The sequence below is a fragment of the Triticum aestivum genome, chromosome 3B (genome assembly GCF_018294505.1).
Source record: "Triticum aestivum cultivar Chinese Spring chromosome 3B, IWGSC CS RefSeq v2.1, whole genome shotgun sequence".
In the NCBI taxonomy this organism is placed as follows: Eukaryota; Viridiplantae; Streptophyta; class Magnoliopsida; order Poales; family Poaceae; genus Triticum; species Triticum aestivum.
The window spans coordinates 525520813-525542426 of record NC_057801.1 but is presented as its reverse complement, the minus strand read 5'-3'; positions in this window follow the sequence as shown (position 1 = coordinate 525542426).

The following is a 21614-nucleotide window of genomic DNA, read 5'->3' as shown; positions in this document are numbered from 1 at the left end:
GAAAGGAGATACTAAAGCTCCTTCAGGCAAGTATTATTTATCCCGTTGCTGATAGTGAATGGGTAAGCCCTGTCCATTGTGTCCCTAAAAAGGGAGGTATTACCGTTGTTCCTAATGATAAAGATGAATTGATCCCGCAAAGAATTATTACAAGTTATAGGTTTCCGTAAGTTAAATAAAGCCACTAAGAAAGATCATTACCCTTTACCTTTTATTGATCAAATGCTAGAAAGGTTGTCCAAACACACACATTTTTGCTTTCTAGATGGTTATTCTGGCTTCTCTCAAATACCTGTGTCAGCAAAGGATCAATCTAAAACTACCTTTACTTGCCCTTTTGGTACTTTTGCTTATAGACGTATGCCTTTTGGTTTATGTAATGCACCTGCTACCTTTCAAAGATGCATGATGGCTATATTTTCTGATTTTTGTGAAAAGATTTGTGAGGTATTCATGGATGACTTCTCCATCTATGGATCCTCTTTTGATGATTGTTTGAGCAACCTTGATTGAGTTTTGAAGAGATGCGAAGACACTAGTCTCATCCTGAATTGGGAAAAGTGTCAACTTATGGTTAATGAAGGCATTGTCTTGGGGCACAAGATCTCCGAGAGAGGTATTGAAGTTGATAAAGCCAAAGTTGATGCTATTGAAAAGATGCCATGTCCCAAGGACATAAAAGGTATAAGAAGTTTCCCTGGTCATGCCGGCTTTAATAGGAGGTTCATTAAGGACTTTTCTAAAATCTCTAGGCCTCTGACTAATTTATTGCAAAAAGATATTCCTTTTGTCTTTGATGATGATTGTGTAGAAGCATTTCAAACACTTAAGAAAGCCTTGATCACTGCACCTATTGTTCAGCCACCTGATTGGAATTTACCTTTTGAAATTATGTGCGATGCTAGTGATTATGTTGTAGGTGATGTTTTAGGGCAAAGAGTCGATAAGAAATTGAATGTTATCCAGTATGCTAGTAAGACTCTTGATACTGCCCAGAGAAATTATGCTACTACTGAAAAAAGAGTTCTTAGCAGTTGTGTTTACATGTCATAAGTTTAGACCTTATATTGTTGATTCTAAAGTTACTATTCACACTGATCATGCTGCTATTAAATATCTTATGGAAAAGAAAGATGCTAAGCCTAGACTCATTAGATGGGTTCTCTTGCTCCAAGAATTTGACTTGCTGAAAGTGCAACTATCCCTAGGTGGTTTTGGTAATTCATAACAACATATAGCTCATTGTGCTAATGCTATTCCAAGACTATTATTTCAGGAAAGCTCAATGAATGGCATGGCATGGATGATGAAAGTGGATCCCTAAAAATACTAAGGACAAAGGATTGGCTCATGCTCAAAAGCTCAAGACTCTTCATTTTATATTTTAGTGATCCAAGATCACATTGGGTCTATAAGAAAAGCCAATACTATCAAGGAGGGATGAGGTGTTTCTTAATGAGCCTCTTGCTTCATGTCCTTAGTGATATGCTCCGAAACCCTCAGCTACTTTCCCACATCCACAAATGACCTAAACCTAAAGCCAAAATCGGTCACACCGATTCTTCCTATCTGGTGCCACCGATTCCAAAAGTCATAGCCATTGCCACAAACCCTAAGCAAATCGGTCTTACCGATAGGGATCTCGGTCTCACCGAAATGGGATTGTAATCTCTCTTTTTCCCTTTGTAACGTTTCGGTCTAACCGAAGTGAGTGATCGGTCCCACCGAGATTGCAATGTAAAATCTCTGTTTCCCTTTTGTAACATTTCGGTCTCACCGAAAAGAGCAAATCGGTCCCACCGAGTTTACCTGACCAACTCTCTGGAAAGCTTATTACCAAAATCGGTCTTACCGAGTTTGTGTAATCGGTCTTACCGAGATTATGTTATGCTCGAACCCTAACCGAATCGGTCTCACCGAGATGCATGTCAGTCCCACCGAAAATCACTAACGGTCACTAGGTTTACTAAATTGGTCAGACCGAGTCTGTTGAATCGGTCCCACCGAGTTTGGTAAATTGTGTGTAACGGTTAGATTTTTTGTGGAGGCTATATATACCCCTCCACCTCCTCTTCATTCGTGGAGAGAGCCATCAAACTAAACCTACACTTCCAACTTACCATTTCTGAGAGAGAACCACCTACTCATTTGTTAAGGCCAAGATATTCCATTCCTACCATATGAATCTTGATCTCTAGCCTTCCCCAAGTTGCTTTCCACTCAAATCTTCCTTCCACCAGATCCAAAACCTATGAGAGAGAGTTGAGTGTTGGGGAGACTATCATTTGAAGCACAAGAGCAAGGAGTTCATCATCAATGCACCATTTGTTACTTCTTGGAGAGTGGTGTCTCCTAGATTGGCTAGGTGTCACTTGGGAGCCTCCGACAAGATTGTGGAGTTGAACCAAGGAGTTTGTAAGGGCAAGGAGATCGCCTACTTCGTGAAGATCTACCGCTAGTGAGGCAAGTCCTTCATGGGCGACGGCCATGGTGGGATAGACAAGGTTGCTTCCTCGTGGACCCTTCATGGGTGGAGCCCTCCGTGGACTCGCGCAACCGTTACCCTTCGTGGGTTGAAGTCTCCATCAACGTGGATGTACGATAGCACCACCTATCGGAACCACGCCAAAAACATCCGTGTCTCCAATTGCGTTTGAATCCTCCAAACCCTTCCCTTTACTTTCTTGCAAGTTGCATGCTTTAATTTCTGCTGCCTATATACTCTTTGCATGCTTGCTTGAATAGTGTGATGATTGCTTGACTTGTCCTAAATAGCTAAAATCTGCCAAACTCTAAAATTGGGAAAAGGTTAAGTTTTTATTTGGTCAAGTAGTCTAATCACCCCCCTCTAGACATACTTCAAGGTCCTACAAGTGGTATCAGAGCCTTGGTCTCCATTTGCTTTGATTTCCATAGCTTTTGGTGGTCTTAGCCTTGGTTTCACAACCTAGGAGAGTATGGCGTCTAGCGAGGGAAATTATCACCGTAGAGGTCCTTACTTTGATGGTACTAACTTTGCAAGTTGAAAGCATAAGATGAAAATGCATATTCTTGGACATAACCCCGTCGTTTGGGCAATTATTTGTATTGGCTTGCAAGGTGAATTCTTTGATAGGAGAGAACCAAACCGTGAAGCTAATGCGGAAGAATTGAAGATGCTGCAATACAACGCTCAAGCTTGTGATATCATCTTCAATGGATTGTGCCCTGAAGAATTCAACAAAATCAGCCGTCTTGAGAATGCAAAGGAAATTTGGGACACTTTGATTGATATGCATGAAGGTACCGAATCCATCAAGGAATCCAAGTTGGATGTGCTCCAAAGTCAGCTTGACAAGTTCAAAATGAAGGATGGTGAAGGTGTCGCTGAAATGTACTCTAGGCTTGCTCTTATCACAAATGAGATTGCCGACTTAGGGAGTGAAGAGATGACCGACAAATTCATCATCAAGAAGATCCTAAGAGCATTGGATGGAAAGTATGATACCGTGTGCACATTGATCCAAATGATGCCAAACTACAAAGATCTCAAGCCAATGGAAGTCATTGGAAGAACTGTTGCTCATGAGATGTCACTCAAGGATAAGGAGGAATTTCACAACAAGTCAAGTGGTGCTTACAAAGCCTCAAGTGAAGCCCCCACATCATCAAGTGAGAAACAAACCTTCAATGAAGAATTGAACTTAATGGTGAAGAACTTCAACAAATTCTACAAGAGTAGAAGCAAAGAAAGAAGCTCCAAGTCAAGGTCTTACAATGACAAAAGATCTTCTAGTCGAGAGCGCAATTGCTACAATTGTGGGAGACCCAGACACTATTCCAATGGGTGTATGGCACCCTACAAAAGAAGAGAAGATTCTCCAAGAATAAGAAGCAAAAGAAGAGAATCACCACCAAGAGAGAGGAGGAGTAGAGATGATCGTTATGAACGAAGACCCTCACGGAGAAGCAAGGATTCGGAAAGGAAGGACAAGTCATCAAGGAGCTACACAAAACGAAGACATCAAGCTCATGTTGGTGAATGGGTATCCGGCTCCGACTTCGACAATCACTCCGAGAGAAGCTATCACTCCGACTCCGAATATACTCAAGATGAAGGTGTTGCCGGTCTAGCACTTGTGTCAACCAACTCCTACGACATATTTGATTCACCAAATGAAGGAATTGGAAGATGCTTCATGGCCAAAGGTCCAAAGGTAACACATCCTGAGTATGTTGATTTCAATAGTGATGAAGATGACTTGCTTGTGGATGATGATTTACTTGTTGACAACTCTAGTGATGAATACTATGATGAAACGTCAATTAATCATGCTAATCAAGATAAAACGAATGACAATGATAGGGAGAAGATTGAGCTTCTAACTAAAGAATTAAACACTCTTAAGTTGGCTCATGAAACTATCTTCAAAGATCATCGAGAACTTTTAAGGGCTCATGAGAAGCTACGCTTTGAAAAGCTCAATCTTGAGCAAGAGCATGAGTTCTTAAAGGCAATCAATGATGATCTCCGTAAGAAAAGTTCTTACATTGCCAAGCGTTTACTCTTATCCACTTACATGCCTCAAGTCAAGTCTAGTAACAAGTACAAGAATGATACTTCCTCTAGTAGTAACAATAATAATGTCAAATCCAATATTGTTGCTTCTAGTAGTTCTCTTGATTCCACTAATGATTCTCTTAGCCAAGTTACACTTGAGTAGGAAAATAGCTTATTGAAGGGAATTATAGAGAAATGTGTTTACAAGAGCCTTGCCGGGAGTAAGCAAATCGAGGAAATTGTACGCAAGCAAGGAAGGCACCGGAAGAATCAAGGTGTTGGTTTTGAACGAAAGTTCAATGCCAATGGAGTTGAGTGGGAAGAAGATCAATACCCCAAGACGAAGTTCGTTCCTCAACAAGATAAGTATGATCCTACTTCCTTCAAGGGAACACAAGCCCAAGATGATCTTCAACCACAAGACCACAAGAACAAAGGCAAGGACAAGCTTCAAGAAGAGATTGATGCATTTGAAGAAGCACCTAAAGCCTCGTTCAAGTGGGTTCCCAAGACTACGTCAAGTTCTACTTCATCAAGTACAACTACAACTCCAAGGATTCCCATCAAGATGATGTGGATCCCGAAGAAGAAGAACTAGAGAGTTCTTGAGGGTGACTCCGCCAACATTCTTCACTCACATCATTATGGCAAGAACAAGTGCAATCAACTTCCACATCTTGCACTAGTTCAAGGAGTCACAAACCCTCATGTTGGTAAGGCAAGGGACAAGGTAACACAATGATTTCATGGACATCATCTTGTGTGTGCATCACTCTATGTCTATGGATATTCTTGTTTGTTCCTTGTGGGACTAACTCATGTAGGTAAGTTGCAAGTGCAACTCACTCCAAAGGATGGCTCCAAATGATCTACATCAACATTGAGCATCCACATCTTCAACACCTACATGAAGTCATCATCGACAAAACCCAAAGTTAGTTCATCCCTCTAAGGGGGGATCTCACATCTAGGGGAGCTTAACTCTAAGAATTGAGTCAAAGCAACTCTAATGGTGTGAACATATCAATGCATTATGTAAAAGTGGTAACCCCACTTGAGCTTAAACGATGAGTATGACCTATGATCAAATGTTCTCATTTGACTCCTAAGTCAATATACTCATATATAGATGACCTAGTCATCGCCAATTGTTTGATAGATGCTAAAATTGGTTGTGCATGCTTTGCCACATATTTCATTTGTCATCTTATTGTGTGAGCATGTTGGTGCATATTTTACTCATTCAAGGACATCCACTTGTTGTTTTGATTGTTTGGTTTCTTTTCTTTTTGCCAAGTGGATGGACAAGAATGCCTAAGAACCTTCTTTAGCTATCTATGCTTTTCTCGTCTCAAACTCTATTCATGCTACATCACAAAATTTGATAAAGTCGGATTCGAACCACTCTATGTGAGGAGCACTCGGAGTCCCCGATTCGTCATAGACTTAAACTTCCAAAACCTCTTTGTAATTCTCGGTCTGACCAATTCCACCATTTCGGTCCTACCGAGATCATCAAGTTGATCTAAGTTTTCAATCTCGGTGCAACCGATTTGAACTTTTCGGTCACACTGATTTGCTGTAACTGTACACAGTTATGCATGTCGGTTCCACCGAGTTGTTCCACTCGGTCACACCGACAGGGTCGGGCTATATATAGTCACGGGCAAAATTTTGGAAATTTCTCCGAACCCCTTCGCCCGCGCAATAGCTCGCTCTGCCATCGAAGGTCTCCGGATCGTCTCCTCGTCGCCAGCCGCCTCCAGTAGCTGGTCTCCGCCACTGTCAACGGATTTCGCCCCCGCCGTTGCCGCCGTAGCGAGTTCATCATCAAGCTAGGGTATGGACTCGATCACTGTGCTATCCTCGTCTGATTCCTAGCACATTGTGTTCTTATTGAATCTTGCCACGATTGAAACACTCCTATCCAGCCAATGTAGTCCGTAGATTAGATGAGATTCAAAATTTTAGGGTTAGGTTTGCGTCGAAACCATCTTAGACCCACCGAGTTGAAAAACTCGGTCCCACCGATTTGGCTTATGCCATTGCACTAGTGACTCTCGGTCTGACCGAGAATTGCTAATCGGTGAGACCGATTTTAGGACTTTGTGAAACCCTAGCAGTCTCGGTGCCACCAAACTGTGACTCGGTCAAACCGTGATCATCAGTTTAGGTTCCAAAACTGCTTCGGTATCACCGAGTTTGAAAATCGGTTGATCCGAAATGCTTTCTGTGGAAAACTAAAACTGAATTTTTGAATCATTCTTTTGCAAAACTCTCTGCATTTTGTGATGCTCATCCATTCTATCTCATCTATAACTCTTCACAGGGTCAGCAGTCAGTGTTTGCAGCATGTCAGACCAGAGTGACAGCCAGAACAGGTGAGAAGAGCAGATTGACATGAGCAAGGGCACTAGTCCCTCAAGCTCTACAGATGAAGGGAGCAGAAGCACTCCTAGCAACCTGCCCAAGGCTGCTACCAGGCAAAGGAGGAAGAGAACCTCAGACTCAGAGGATGAGGACTATGTGGCAGCTGAAGATGAGGCTACTTCCAAGAAAGTGGTGCTCAAAAAGGAATATGGCTCAGCAAAGAATACAAAGCCTGGACTAAACAAGAAAGTTCCTGCCAAGAGAACACCTATGCCCAAGGTCAAAAGGTCCACTCAAGTGCCAGAACAGACTGAACCCAAAGAGGCACCTGCTAAGAAGTCACATCTTCCAAACCCAAGAAAGTCCCCACTGGAGAGACAATGAACTTTACCATTGAATCAGAGGATGAAGGAATAGCAGGACTTCTATGAGACAATCTTGTTGGATAAGAAGCCCATAGTTTGTGATATGAGGTGGGTCGACTGGACTAACATCAAGGATAATGAAGAGCACTATCCTGGAGTGCAAGACAACTTTGCTGCTTGTGGAGTTGCTGATTTTGTTGGGCAAAAGCTTACCCACTAGAATGATGAACTTATCATGCAATTCTACTCCATAGCACACTTTTATCCAGATGGAAGGATTGTTTGGATGTCTGAAGGTACAAGGTACCAGTCCATTGTGGAAGCATGGGCAAGACTGATAAATGCCCGAAAGGAAATGATGATGACCTGGATATTTATGCTAAGAAGAAGATGGATCACAATTCCATGGCACACATGTACAAGGAAATCCCAGACAAGGCTGTTGAGACACACAAGTTTGGATCAGTCCACTTTCTGCTGTCAGGGCTGCCAACTATCAATTGGATCCTAAGGCACACTCTGTTGCCCAAGTCTGGTGACCACAACATGATCAGAGGGCATGCCATCAACATGTTGCATGTGTTTGATGTGCCACAGAAGTTTAAGGTCATGAGCCTTCTGATAGAAACAATTAAGGGGACTGCAGTAGATCAGAAGAGGAGCTATGGATATGCCCCTCAGATTCAGGAGTTGATAAACTCAAAGATGGGCACAAGGAAATATTAATTGGATAAGGAACATTTTCCACTTTATCTAGACTTTGAGGACAATGAGGTTGTCATGAATGAGAATGATCCATCATCAGTTAAAGCTCAAGAGAAGAAGGAGAAGGCAAAGAAGGAGAAGGCTGCCAGGATGCCAACTCAAGAGGAGGCATCTGAGTATTTCTTGAAGAACAAGCAGGAGTAGCTTGGTTACTTAATAGCATCCACACTGAGGATGAGAAGGGACTGGCCACCCTCACTCAGAATCAGGAGAGCCTGGAAAGAATCATGGAACTCAAATTCCATGACCTTGATGTCAAATTAACAGAGATTCAGTCAGTTGTGGAGCAGCTGCAGGATGACATGCAGGAGAGGCAGAGCAAGACTACCACAAATGTGTTTGCCAGAGTGCCTAAAGCCCAGAGGTCAGTTGCAGTGCCTGTGACAGACACTAGAGCAACATCATCTGCACTAGCTACAGCCCCTACTACTCTAGTGCAACCAGCTCCAGCATCAACTCCAGCACCCTCTACTTCAACTGAAGCCTTCGTTCTTGGAGTTGTCCGGACACCACCACCTGAAGATCAAGCCTGAGAGACGATCTAGCACTATGCATTTTCTATGAACTTTTTTGTAACTTGTTGCCAAAGGGGGAGAAAAATGTATAGATCATAGGCTATGAGAGAGAGTGTGTTGCTTTTGTTCTCTCTTGCTTTATTTGTTGGTTAAACTTGTTTGCTTTTGATTGCTTGAGATACTATGCTTGTGAGACATTGATGATCATGTGTTTGATCATAAGCTACACTTATGCATGTTTGATGATATTATCCTATCTATCCTATGTGATCATTCACTTTGCTTGGTGATGAGTGCATGTATTCAATTTTTATCATTTTGAGCGCTCCACCAAGATGTATGTGACATGGAAGAGTAACCCATGAGCCTAATTCATTGTGCATTTGCAGTCCAAAGCAAATTTTAAACTATGCACAAATTTAGGGGGAGCTCTTGCTTATCACATACTTCTCAAAGCGACGATGTTGTTAAATCTTATTATCATTTGTCGAAGCTTTGATCTATATGTTGTCATCAATTACCAAAAAGGGGGAGATTGAAAGTGCAACTATCCCTAGGTGGTTTTGGTAATTCATAACAACATATAGCTCATTGAGCTAATGCTATTCCAAGACTATTATTTCAGGAAAGCTCAATGAATGGCATGGCATGGATGATGAAAGTGGATCCCTCAAAATACTAAGGACAAAGGATTGGCTCATGCTCAAAAGCTCAAGACTCTTCATTTTATATTTTAGTGATCCAAGATCACATTGAGTCTATAGCAAAAGCCAATACTATCAAGGAGGGATGAGGTGTTGCTCAATGAGCCTCTTGCTTCATGTGCTTAGTGATATGCTCCAAAACCCTCAGCTACTTTCCCACATCCACAAATGACCTAAACTAAAGCCAAAATCGGTCACACTGATTCTTCCTATCCGGCGCCACCGATTCCAAAAGTCATAGCCACTGCCATAAACCCTAAGCAAATCAGTCTTACCGATAGGGATCTCGGTCTCACCGAGATGGGATTGTAAACTCTATGTTTCCCTTCGTAACGTTTCAGTCTAACCAAAGTGAGCAATCGGTCCCACCGAGATTGCAATGTAAACTCTCTGTTTCCCTTTTGTAACATTTCGGTCTCACCGAAAAGAGCAAATCGGTCCCACCGAGTTTACCTGACCAACTCTCTGGAAAGCTTATTACCAAAATCGGTCTTACTGAGTTTGTGTAATCGGTCTTACCGAGATTACGTTATGCTCTAACCCTAACCAAATCGGTCTCACCGAGATGCATGTCAGTCCCACCGAAAATCACTAATGGTCACTAGGTTTACTAAATCGGTCAGACCGAGTCTGTTGAATCGGTCCCACCGTGTTTGGTAAATTGTGTGTAACGGTTAGATTTTGTGTGGAGGCTATATATACCCCTCCACCTCCTCTTCATTCGTCGAGAGAGCCATCAGACTAAACCTACACTTCCAACTTACCATTTTTGAGAGAGAACCACCTACTCTTGTGTTGAGGCCAAGATATTCCATTCCTACCATATGAATCTTGATCTCTAGCCTTCCCCAAGTTGCTTTCCACTCAAATCTTCCTTCCACCAGATCCAAAACCTATGAGAGAGAGTTGAGTGTTGGGGAGACTATCATTTGAAGCACAAGAGCAAGGAGTTCATCATCAACGCACCATTTGTTACTTCTTGGAGAGTGGTGTCTCCTAGATTGGCTAGGTGTCACTTGGGAGCCTCCGACAAGATTGTGGAGTTGAACCAAGGAGTTTGTAAGGGCAAGGAGATCGCCTACTTCATGAAGATCTACCGCTAGTGAGGCAAGTCCTTCATGGGCGACGACCATGGTGGGATAGACAAGGTTGCTTCTTCGTAGACCCTTCGTGGGTGGAGCCCTCCGTGGACTCGCGCAACTGTTACCCTTCATGGGTTGAAGTGTCCATCAACGTGGATGTACGATAGCACCACCTATCGGAACCACGCCAAAAACATCCGTGTCTCCAATTGCGTTTGAATCCTCCAAACCCTTCCCTTTACTTTCTTGCAAGTTGCATGCTTTAATTTCCGCTGCCTATATACTCTTTGCATGCTTGCTTGAATAGTGTGATGATTGCTTGACTTGTCCTAAATAGCTAAAATCTGCCAAACTCTAAAATTGGGAAAAGGTTAAGTTTTTATTTGGTCAGTAGTCTAATCACCCCCCCTCTAGACATACTTCAAGGTCCTACACTTGCATATTATTGATAGAAAGGGAGCTGAGAACCCCGTTGCAGACAACTTATCTAGGTTAGAGAATGTTCTTGATGACCCACTGCCTATTAATGATAGCTTTCTTGATGAACAATAAGCGGTTGTCAATGCTTCTCGTACTGCTCCTTGGTATGCTGATTATGCTAATTACATTGTTGCTAAATATATACCACCTAGTTTCACATACCAGCAAAAGAAAAAGTTCTTTTATGATTTAAGACATTACTTCTGGGATGATCAACACCTTTATAAAGAAGGAGTAGATGGTATTATTAGACGTTGTGTGCCTGAGCATGAACAGGAACAAATCCTACGCAAGTGTCACTCTGAATCCTATGGAGGACACCACGCTGGAGACAGAACTGCACACAAGGTACTACAATCTGGTTTTTATTGGCCTACTCTCTTCGAAGATGCTCGTAAGTTTGTCTTATCTTGTGATGAATGTCAAAGAATAGGTAACATTGGTAGACTTCAAGAAATGCCTATGAATTATTCTCTTGTGATTGAACCATTTGATGTTTGGGGCTTTGATTATATGGGACCTTTTCCTGCCTCCAATGGTTATTCACATATTTTAGTTGCTGTTGATTACGTTACTAAGTGGGTAGAAGCTATTCCAACTAGTAGTGCTGATCATAACACTTCTATTAAAATGCTTAAAGAAGTTATTTTTCCGAGGTTTGGAGTCCCTAGATATCTTATGACTGATGGTGGTTCACACTTTATTCATGGTGCTTTCCGTAAGATGCTCGCTGAGTATGATGTCAATCATAGAATCACATCTCCTTATCACCCGCAGTCTAGTGGTCAAGTGGAGTTGAGCAATAGAGAGGTCAAATTAATTTTGCAAAAGACTTTGAATAGATCTAGAAAGAATTGGTCCAAAAAACTTCATGATGCATTATGGGCCTATAGAACTGCATACAAAAATCCTATGGGTATGTCTCCATATAAGATGGTCTATGGAAAAGCATGCCATTTACCTCTTGAACTTGAACATAAGGCATATTGGGCTATCAAAGAGCTCAATTATGACTTCAAACTTGCTGGTGAGAAGAGGTTGTTTGATATTATCTCACTTGATGAATGGAGAACCCAAGCATATGAGAATGCCAAGCTTTTCAAAGAAAAAGTCAAACCCTGGCATGATAATAGGATACAAAAGCGTGAGTTTAACGTAGGAGATTATGTGTTATTATTCACCTCTCGTTTAAGATTTTTTGCAGGAAAACTTCTCTCAAAATGGGAAGGTCCCTACGTTATCAAGGAGGCCTATCGTTCTGGTGCTATAAAAATCAACAACTTCGAAGGCACAAATCCGAGGGTGGTAAATGGTCAAAGAATTAAACATTATATTTCAGGCTCTGTTGGAAAAGGCAGTGCCTAGGAGTCGCTTAGGCACGCCTAGGCGCTAGGCAATGGACAAACGCCTCGCCTAGGGCATAAATGGAGGTCTAGGCGGGGCAAGCAAGGAATTGCCTACCCAAGCAAGAAATCATGCCACATACTGCACTGATATGCCAAACTGCATATATTCCAATGGCAGTAGATGGCAACTAACTTATTTATATGCCCTAAACTAATATCAACACCCATATAATAATCACAAATACACTACGAGTAAAAACTATATTACCGCCTAGGTTGCGCCTAGGGCGCTTAGGCACCACCTAGGCACTAGGTGAAGGCCAACCGCCTCACTTACGCCTACCGCTTTTTCCAACCTTGATTTCAGGTAATCCTATCAATGTTGAAACTAATATTAATGAAACCATAACCCCTGAGGAATACATAAGAGACACTTTCCAGAACATTCCAGACTCCGAAAAGGCATAGGTACGTGGTACGGTAAGTAAACCGACTCCAAAACAACTCTAATGGCATTTTTTATCAGTTTTGGATTATTTAAGAATTTTAGGAAGAAAGAAGTAGTCCGAAAGGGATACGAGGCTCTCACAAGAGAGGAGGCCGCCCCCCCCCTGTAGGGCGCGCCCCTGTCTCATGGGCACCTCGTGTGCCTCCCGAACTCTGTTTTCTTGTATGTTACGTATTTTGGTCGGTAAAATTCATTATATATACTCCCGAAGGTTTTGACCAACGTATCATGCAAATATCCTCTGTTTTCGTTTCGAGCTGTTTCTGTTTCAGATCTAGAGCATCATGTCGTCTCCAAGCGCTCCCAAGGACAAGTTTTTCGAGAGGGTTATCAACCCCTATCTCGCGGAGGTGCTGCATCACCCTCAAACCATTGAGATGCGTGAGGGGGTGCTGCACATCCGCGATGTGGAGGGACCAAGGCGTACCGGGAGCATGGAGACAAAGCTCGAAGCCATGGAGCAAGAAGTTTTCAAGTGTCAAGGGATGGTGGAGCGTGGACTCAAAGCCAACCAGATGATGATCATGGAGTTCACCAACGACCACAAGCTGGATTCAAAAGTCATTGGGGAGACCATCTTCAAGCTTCAAGAGAAAATCGAGCACCTCCAAGCCCAGATTTATGACCTGCAAAACCAGAACTGTGAGTATGAATATAGATTCAAGCGAATGAGTTTGTCTGCAGATTTAAGAATCCCAGAGACTCGGTCATCCTTTTATGATGGAGAGCCTATGCCTTGGAAGACGGACGACAAGCCTACATAATCAACAACTCCTACTTCACCACCTCCGAAGAAATAATCATATGGGTATGGGCACTCCCCTTGGCAACTGCCAAGCTTGGGGGAGGTGCCCCGGTATCGTATCACCATCACACTCCTATTTTTACCGCTTTATTTAATTCGATCATTTTAGTAGTATCTCGATCTAGTAGTTCGAAGTTTTTGATATCAAGTAGTTTTGAGTTTTGCATTGTGATCTCTTTATGTAATCGAGTCCGTGTGCTATCTATAATAAAGATTAGTGTTGCGTCAAGGACTTTGCTATTTTACTATGATCTTGACAAAGTAGAAAGAACAAAAGCGTTCATATTGATCTTATGGATAGTGATAACTTCACACATAGAAAGTATGAGGCATAAAAATTGTTGAGAGTTGATGAACGTTGCCTTGGTCATCGTTGCAATTAATAGGAAGTGATAAGGAAAGAGGAGTTCACATATAAATACATTATCTTGGACATCTTTTATGATTGTGAGGCACTCATTAAGTATGACATGCTAAAAGAGTTGACGTTGTACAAGGAAGACAATGTAATGGTTTATGTTTTCCGACATCTCAGTTAAAGTATATTGCCATTGACCTTCCAAACATGTTGAGCTTGCCTTTCCCCCTCATGCTAGCCAAATTCCTTGCACCAAGTAGAGATACTACTTGTGCTTCCAAATACCCTTAAACCCAGTTTTGCCATGAGAGTCCACCATATCTACCTATGGATTGAGTAAGATCCTTCAAGTAAGTTGTCATCGGTGCAAGCAATAAAAATTGCTCTCTAAATATGTATGACTTATTAGTGCAGAGAAAATAAACTTTGTACAAACTTGTTGTGGAAGTAATAAAAGCGACGGACTGCATAATAAAGGTCCACATATAAGGGGCAATATAAAGTGACGTTCTTTTGCACTAAGACTTTATGCATCAACCCTAAATGTGCATGACAACCTCTGCTTCCCTCTGCTAAGGGCCTATCTTTTACTTTATGTTTTACTTTATGCTTGAGTCAAGGTGATGCTCACCTTTCCCTTTTTCACTTTATCCTTTGGCAAGCTCTTCGTGTTTGAAAGATCATGATACATACATCCAATTGGATGTAAGCTGGCATAGGCTATTATTGTTGACATCACCTAAAGGTGAATAGGTTGGGAGGCAACACAATAAGCCCCTATCTTTCTCAATGTCCGGCTTAAACTCTATAACCACAAGTATTGCGTGAGTGTTAGCAATTATGGGAGACTATGAGATAGTTGAGTATGTGAGCTTGTTGAAAAACTCTATTATTGACTCTTTCTGATGTTACGATAAATTGCAATTGCTTCAATGACTGAGATTATAGTTTGTTAGTTCCCAATGAAGTTTTTGAACCATACTTGACATTGTGAATTGCTTATTACTTGAGCATAGGAAATCATATGACAAAATCTATATATGTTGATGTTATTAGAATGGTCATGATGCCCACATGTCCGTATTTTATTTTTATCGACACCTCTATCTCTAAACATGTGGACATATTTTTCGATTTCGGCTTCCGCTTGAGGACAAGCGAGGTCTAAGCTTGGGGGAGTTGATACGTCCATTTTGCATCATGCTTTTATATCAATATTTATTTCATTATGGGCTGTTATTACACATTATATCTCAATACTTATGGCTATTATCTCTTATTTTACAAGGTTTACCATGAAGAGGGGGAATGCCGGCAGCTGGGATTCTGGCTGGAAAAGGAGCAAACGTTGGAAACCTATTCTGCACAACTCCAAAAGTCCTGAAACTCCACGAAACAAATTTTTGGATTTAATAAGAATTTATGAGCGAAAGAAATAGGACAGGGGGCGCACACCCTGTCCAGGAGACAGGGGGCGCGCCCCCCTATAGGGCGCGGCCTCCTATCTCCTGGGCCCCCTGGTGGGCCTCCGACGTCCATCTTCTGCTATATCATCACTTTTACCCTGGAAAAAATCGTGGGCAACTTTACGGGACGAAACTTCGCCGCCACGAGGCGGAACCTTGGCGGAATCAATCTAGGGCTCTGGTGGAGCTGTTCTGCCGGCGACACTTCCCTCCGGGAGGGGGAAATCATCACCAACGTCATCACCAATGATCCTCTCATCAGGAGGGGGTCAATCTCCATCAGTATCTTCACCAGCACCATCTCCTCTCAAAACCCTAGTTCATCTCTTGTATCCAATCTTGTATCAAAACCACAAATTGGTACCTGTGGGTTGCTAGTACTGTTGATTACTCCTTGTAGTTGATGCTATTTGGTTTACTTGGTGGAAGATCATATGTTCAGATACTTTATGCATATTATTAGTCCTCTGATTATGAACATGAATATGCTTTGTGAGTAGTTACGTTTGTTCCTGAGGACATGTGTAAAGTCTTGCTATTAGTAGTCATGTAAATTTGGTATTCGTTCGATATTTTGATGAGATGTACGTTGTCTTTTCCTCTAGTGGTGTTATGTGAACGTCGACTACATGACACTTCACCATTAATTGGGCCTATAGGAAGGCATGGGGAAGTAATAAGTAGATGATGGGTTGCTAGAGTGACAGAAGCTTAAACCCTAGTTTATGCGTTGCTTCGTTAGGGGTTGATATGGATCCATATGCTTAATGATGTGGCTAGGTTTACCTTAATACCTTCTTTTGTAGTTGCGGACGCTTGCAATAGGGGTTAATCATAAGTGGGTTGCTTGTCCAAGTTAGGGTAGTGCCCAAGTACCGGTCCACCCACATATCAAATTATCAAAGTACCGAACGCGAATCTTATGAACGTGATGAAAACTAGCTTGACGATAATTCCCAATGTGTCCTCGGGAGCTCCTTCTTCATTATTAAAATTTGTCCAGGCTTATACTTTGCTACATAAAGGATTGGGCCACCTTGCTGCACTTTATTTACTTTTTACTCGTTACTATTTATCTTATCACAAAACTATCTATCACCTAGTATTTCAGTGCTTGCAGAGAAAACCTTATCATTTCCTTCTGCTCCTCGTTGGGTTCGACACTCTTACTTATCGAAAGGACTACGATAGATCCCCTATACTTGTGGGTCATCACGGACCTGCCCCAGCTCCTCCCTGTATACATATATGTCATGACCCTTTCCATAGCTCCCTAATGTATCATCGTTCTCGATCTCGCACATTGTTCTCTACACCATCCATTCTAGATCTCTCATGAAGTCCCTATCACACACACACGAGGACTCGCTTCCCTTGCATCTCCGTACATAGGCCAATTTCAAACAACATCATCATTGTCTCCCTATCTATACGCCATTTATGGACACAAACGCCCTCTCTCTCTCTCTCTCTCTCTCTATATATATATATATATATATATATATATATATATATATCGCTAGCTCTCTCTCTCTCTCACACCCCTATCCCACACACAATCGATGTCTCTTCCAAATAGTCTGTTCCCCCCGCCTGCACCCATGCTATCCCACTACTACACAAGTCACACCATTCTCCTTTCCCTTATACTAGGTTTACATCATTAGTGGTCTCTCTACTCCACATACGCACACTCCCTCTCACACACAAACGTGCGCACAACACACACAGACATGCACAAACACACATTAATCTAGATCCTCATCTCTCCCCATGTCCGCATGTGTATCTCGCACACTCACTCTCTAATTATGTATATGTGTCTCCACGTCAACACAAAGCCCCATGTACATATCTCTCTCTATCCTCCACACACATAGACACAAAGAATCTATTATCATTGCCTCAGTCTCTAGACATATGATAATCCCCAAGTGCAGGAAATCATCGTAGCAATTTCCAAAGGTGGAAGTGATAAGTATGGAGTGTCGAACCCACAAGGAGCTAAAGGTAAGATCAATATTCTCTCAAGCCCTATTTGCCACTGATACGACTCTACGTGCACCGAACATTTGCTTCCAACTAGAAACAAGAAATAAAATTGTGTTCTGGGTATGAAGAGGATAACTTTTTATGATATCGGAGAGCTAAAATATAAAAGTAGGTGTTGTTATCATAAAGTTAGAATATATTACTAAATATTATAAATAGCGAGTGTGGAATAATGGTGGATCGGTGTGCGGAATTGTCCTAGGCAATTGTTAACAAGACCGATAGTCGTCATTGCAATTTCATATGAGGGAGAGGCATAAGCTAACATACTTTCTCTACTTGGATCATATGCACTTATGATTGGAACTCTAGCAAGCGTCCGCAACTACTAAAGATCATTAAGGTAAAACCCAACCATAGCATTAAAGCATCAAGTCCTCTTTATTCCCATACGCAACAACCCCCTTACTCGGGTTTGTGTTTCAGTCACTCACCAACCCACTATAAGCGAATCATGAACGTATTGCAACACCCTACAACGGGAATCCCTCACGCTTGCGAGACACAGAGGGCACCATAGGACAACACCAAAATAAAACATACAACTCGTACCAATCTAGATCATCAATCAACCCAAGGACAAAAATTATCTACTCAAAACATCATAGGATGGCAACACATCATTGGATCATAATATGTAGCATAAAGCACCATGTTCAAGTAGGGATTACAGCGGGGTGCAGGAGAGTAGACCGCGTAAAAGGGATGAGGATGGTGATGATGATGGTGATGTTGATGAAGACGATCACCGCGGCGATGATTCCCCTCCCGATGGCACTCCGGTGCCACCAAGAGAGAGGAGGAGAGTTCTCCCCCTTGTGCCTCCTCCTCCATGGCTTTCCCCCTCTGGTCCTTGGCCTTCATGGCGATGATGGGCCCTCCAAGATCCTCCTCCATGGCCTCCGGTGATGATGGCCCCCTCCGGCAGGGTGCCGGAGAGGGCCTTATTGATTTCTCATGGCTACAGAGGCTTGCGTAGGCGGAACTTCCGATCTGGGTTATTTCCCGAAGGTTTCTGTATTTATAGGAATTTTTGGCATAGGTTTCAAGTCAGGGGGGTCTCCGGGCTGTCCACGAGATAGGGGGTGCGCCCTAGGGGGGTGGGCGCGCCCCCCACTCTTGTAGGCAGCCCGAGACTCTTCTGGCCCAACTCCGATGCTCCGTGGTCTTCTTTTGGTCCATAAAAAATCATCAAAAATTGGCACGTCAATTGGACTCCGTTTGGTATTCCTTTTCTGTAAAACTCAAAAACAAGGAGAAAACAGAAACTGGCACTGGGCTCTAGGTTAATAGGTTAGTCCCAAAAATCATATAAAATGGCATATAAATGCATATAAAACATCATAGATGGATGATATAATAGCATGAATACTTCATAAATTATAGATACGTTGGAGACGTATCAGCATCCCCAAACTTAATTCCTTCTCGTCCTTGAGTAGGAAATGATAAAAGAAGAAGTGTGAATGCTAGCAGGTGCACAAGTTTGATCAATGATAATTTCAATCACCTTTTCTAGCATCAATATGTGTCATAATAGTAGCTTATCTCATAAAACTTTTCATGATCAAGTAACAATCTATTCACAATGTCAAGTATGGTTCAGAAACTTCATTGAGAACTAACAAACTATAACCTCAGTCATTGAAGCAATTGCAATTTATCATAACATCAGAAAGAGTCAAGAATAGAGCTTTTCAACAAGTCCACATACTCAACTATCATATAGTCTTCTACAATTGCTAACACTCATGCAATACTTGTGGTTATGGAGTTTCAGCCGGACACTAAGAAAGATATGGGCTTATTGTGTTGCCTCCCAACGTATTCACCTTTAGGTTATGTCAACAATAATAGCCCATGCTAACTTACATCCAATTGGATATATATATCATGATCTTTCAAACACGAGAAGCTTGCCAAAGGATAAAATGAAAAAGGGAAAGGTGAGGATCACCTTGACTCAAGCATAAAGTAAAAACATAAAGTAAAAGATAGGCCATTCGCAGAGGGAAGCAGAGATTGTCATGTGCGTTTAGGGTTGGATGCATAAAATCTTAATGCAAAAGAACGTCACTTTATATTGCCCCTTGTAGGTGGACCTTTATTATGCAGTTCGTCGCTTTTATTGCTTCCACAACAAGATCGTACAAAGCTTATTTTCTCTACACTAATAAGTCATACATATTTAGATAGCAGTTTTTATTGCCTGCAACATGACAACTTACTTGAAGGATCTTACTCAATCCATAGGTAGGTATGGTGGACTCTCATGGCAAAACTGGGTTTAAGGATATTTGGAAGCACAAGTAGTATCTCTACTTGGTGCAAGGAATTTTGCTAGCATGAGGAGGAAAGGCAAGCTCAACATATTTGGAAGGTCAATGATTATATACTTTAACTGAGATGTGAGAAAACATAAACCATTATGTTGTCTTCCTTGTCCAACGTCAACTCTTTTAGCATGCCATCCTTAATGAGTGCTCCCAATCATAAAATATGTCCAAGATAATATATTTGTATGTGAACCTCTCTTTCCTTATTACTTCCTATTAATTGCAACGATGACCAAAACTACGTTTGCCAACTCTCAACACTTATATGCCTCATACTCTTTATATGTGAAGTCATTACTATCCATGTTATAAGCATATGAAACATATAGAAATTCAGATTTATGACATTCAATTCATTCCCCCATTTACTCATAGGATATACATGAAGCACATGAGTAAATGACAAACTACTCCAAAAGATATGAGTGAGGGACACTGAGTAGTCAAATAATTAACTAGCCATGGGAGGGTTCCTTTTTTATTCAATATTTAAGATCCAATGACTTTATTCAAACAACAAGTAAAATTGAAAATATGCTCCAAGCAAAACACATATCATGTGACGAATAAAAATATAGCTCCGAGTAAGGTATACCGATAGTTTTGAATACGAAAGAGGGGATGCCTACTGGGGCATCCCCAAGCTTAGGCGCTTGAGTCTTCCTTGAATATTACCTTGGGGTGCCTTGGGCATCCCCAAGCTTACGGTCTTCCCACTCCTTATTCTCCTCCTATCGATATCTCACCCAAAACTTGAAAACTTCAACCACACAAAACTTAATGGAACGTCGTGAGATAGGTTAGTATGATAAAGAGTAAACCATTCACTTTGGTGCTGTAAAAGACAAGGTTCATAATTGTTTTCACACAATACCTACTGTACCATATCATTTCTACAATTTATATGGCGAAATATAAGCCATAGAAACTAGAAAACATGCAAACTATGCAATGAAAACAGAGTCTGTCAGAAACAGAACAGTCTGTAATGATCTGAACACTAACCATACTTATGATACTCCAAAAATTATGAAATAAATTAGTGGACGTGAGTAATTTGTCTATTAATCTTCTTCAAAAAGAATCAACTCAAAAGCGCTCTTCTGTAAAAAATTACAACTAATTTCGTGAGCGCAAAGTTTCTGTTTTTTACAGCAAGATCACATTAACTCTCACCCAAGTCTTCCCAAAGGTCTTACTTGGCACTTTATTGAAACAAAAGCTATAAAACATGATTACTACAGTATATTAATCATGTAGACACACAAAAACAGTAAGGGTAAATATTGGGTTGTCTCCCAACAAGCGCTTTTCTTTAATGCCTTTTAGCTAGGCATGATGATTTCAATGATGCTGACATAAAAGATAGGAGTTGAAACATAAAAAGAGCATCATGAAGAATATGACTAGAACATTTAAATCTAACCCACTTCCTATGACTAGGGATTTTGTGAGCACACAATTTATAGGAATAAGAATCAACTAGCATAGGAAGGCAAAACAAGTTTAACTTCAAAACTTTACGCACATAGAGAGGAAACTTGATATTATTGCAACTCCTACAAGCATATATTCCTCCCTCATAATAGTTTTCAGTAGCATCATGGATAACAACTTTGTTCTCATACTCAATTGGAACCTCTTCCGAAATAGTGGAATACTAAGTAAAGTTGACACTCTTCCAAATCCACTTTCATAAATATCACACTAAGATTCAACACCCTCCAAGATAGTGGGATCACAAATTCCTAAAGTTGACACTCTTCCAAACCCACTTTAATTTATAGTATGATTCATACTCCAAAATATATAAGTGAAGTTCATGGAGCATTATACAATTAATATAGACTAACCAATGTCCAAGCTCAAAATATATGAGTGATGCACACGAAGCATTCTATAAAACCATACTCAAACGATTT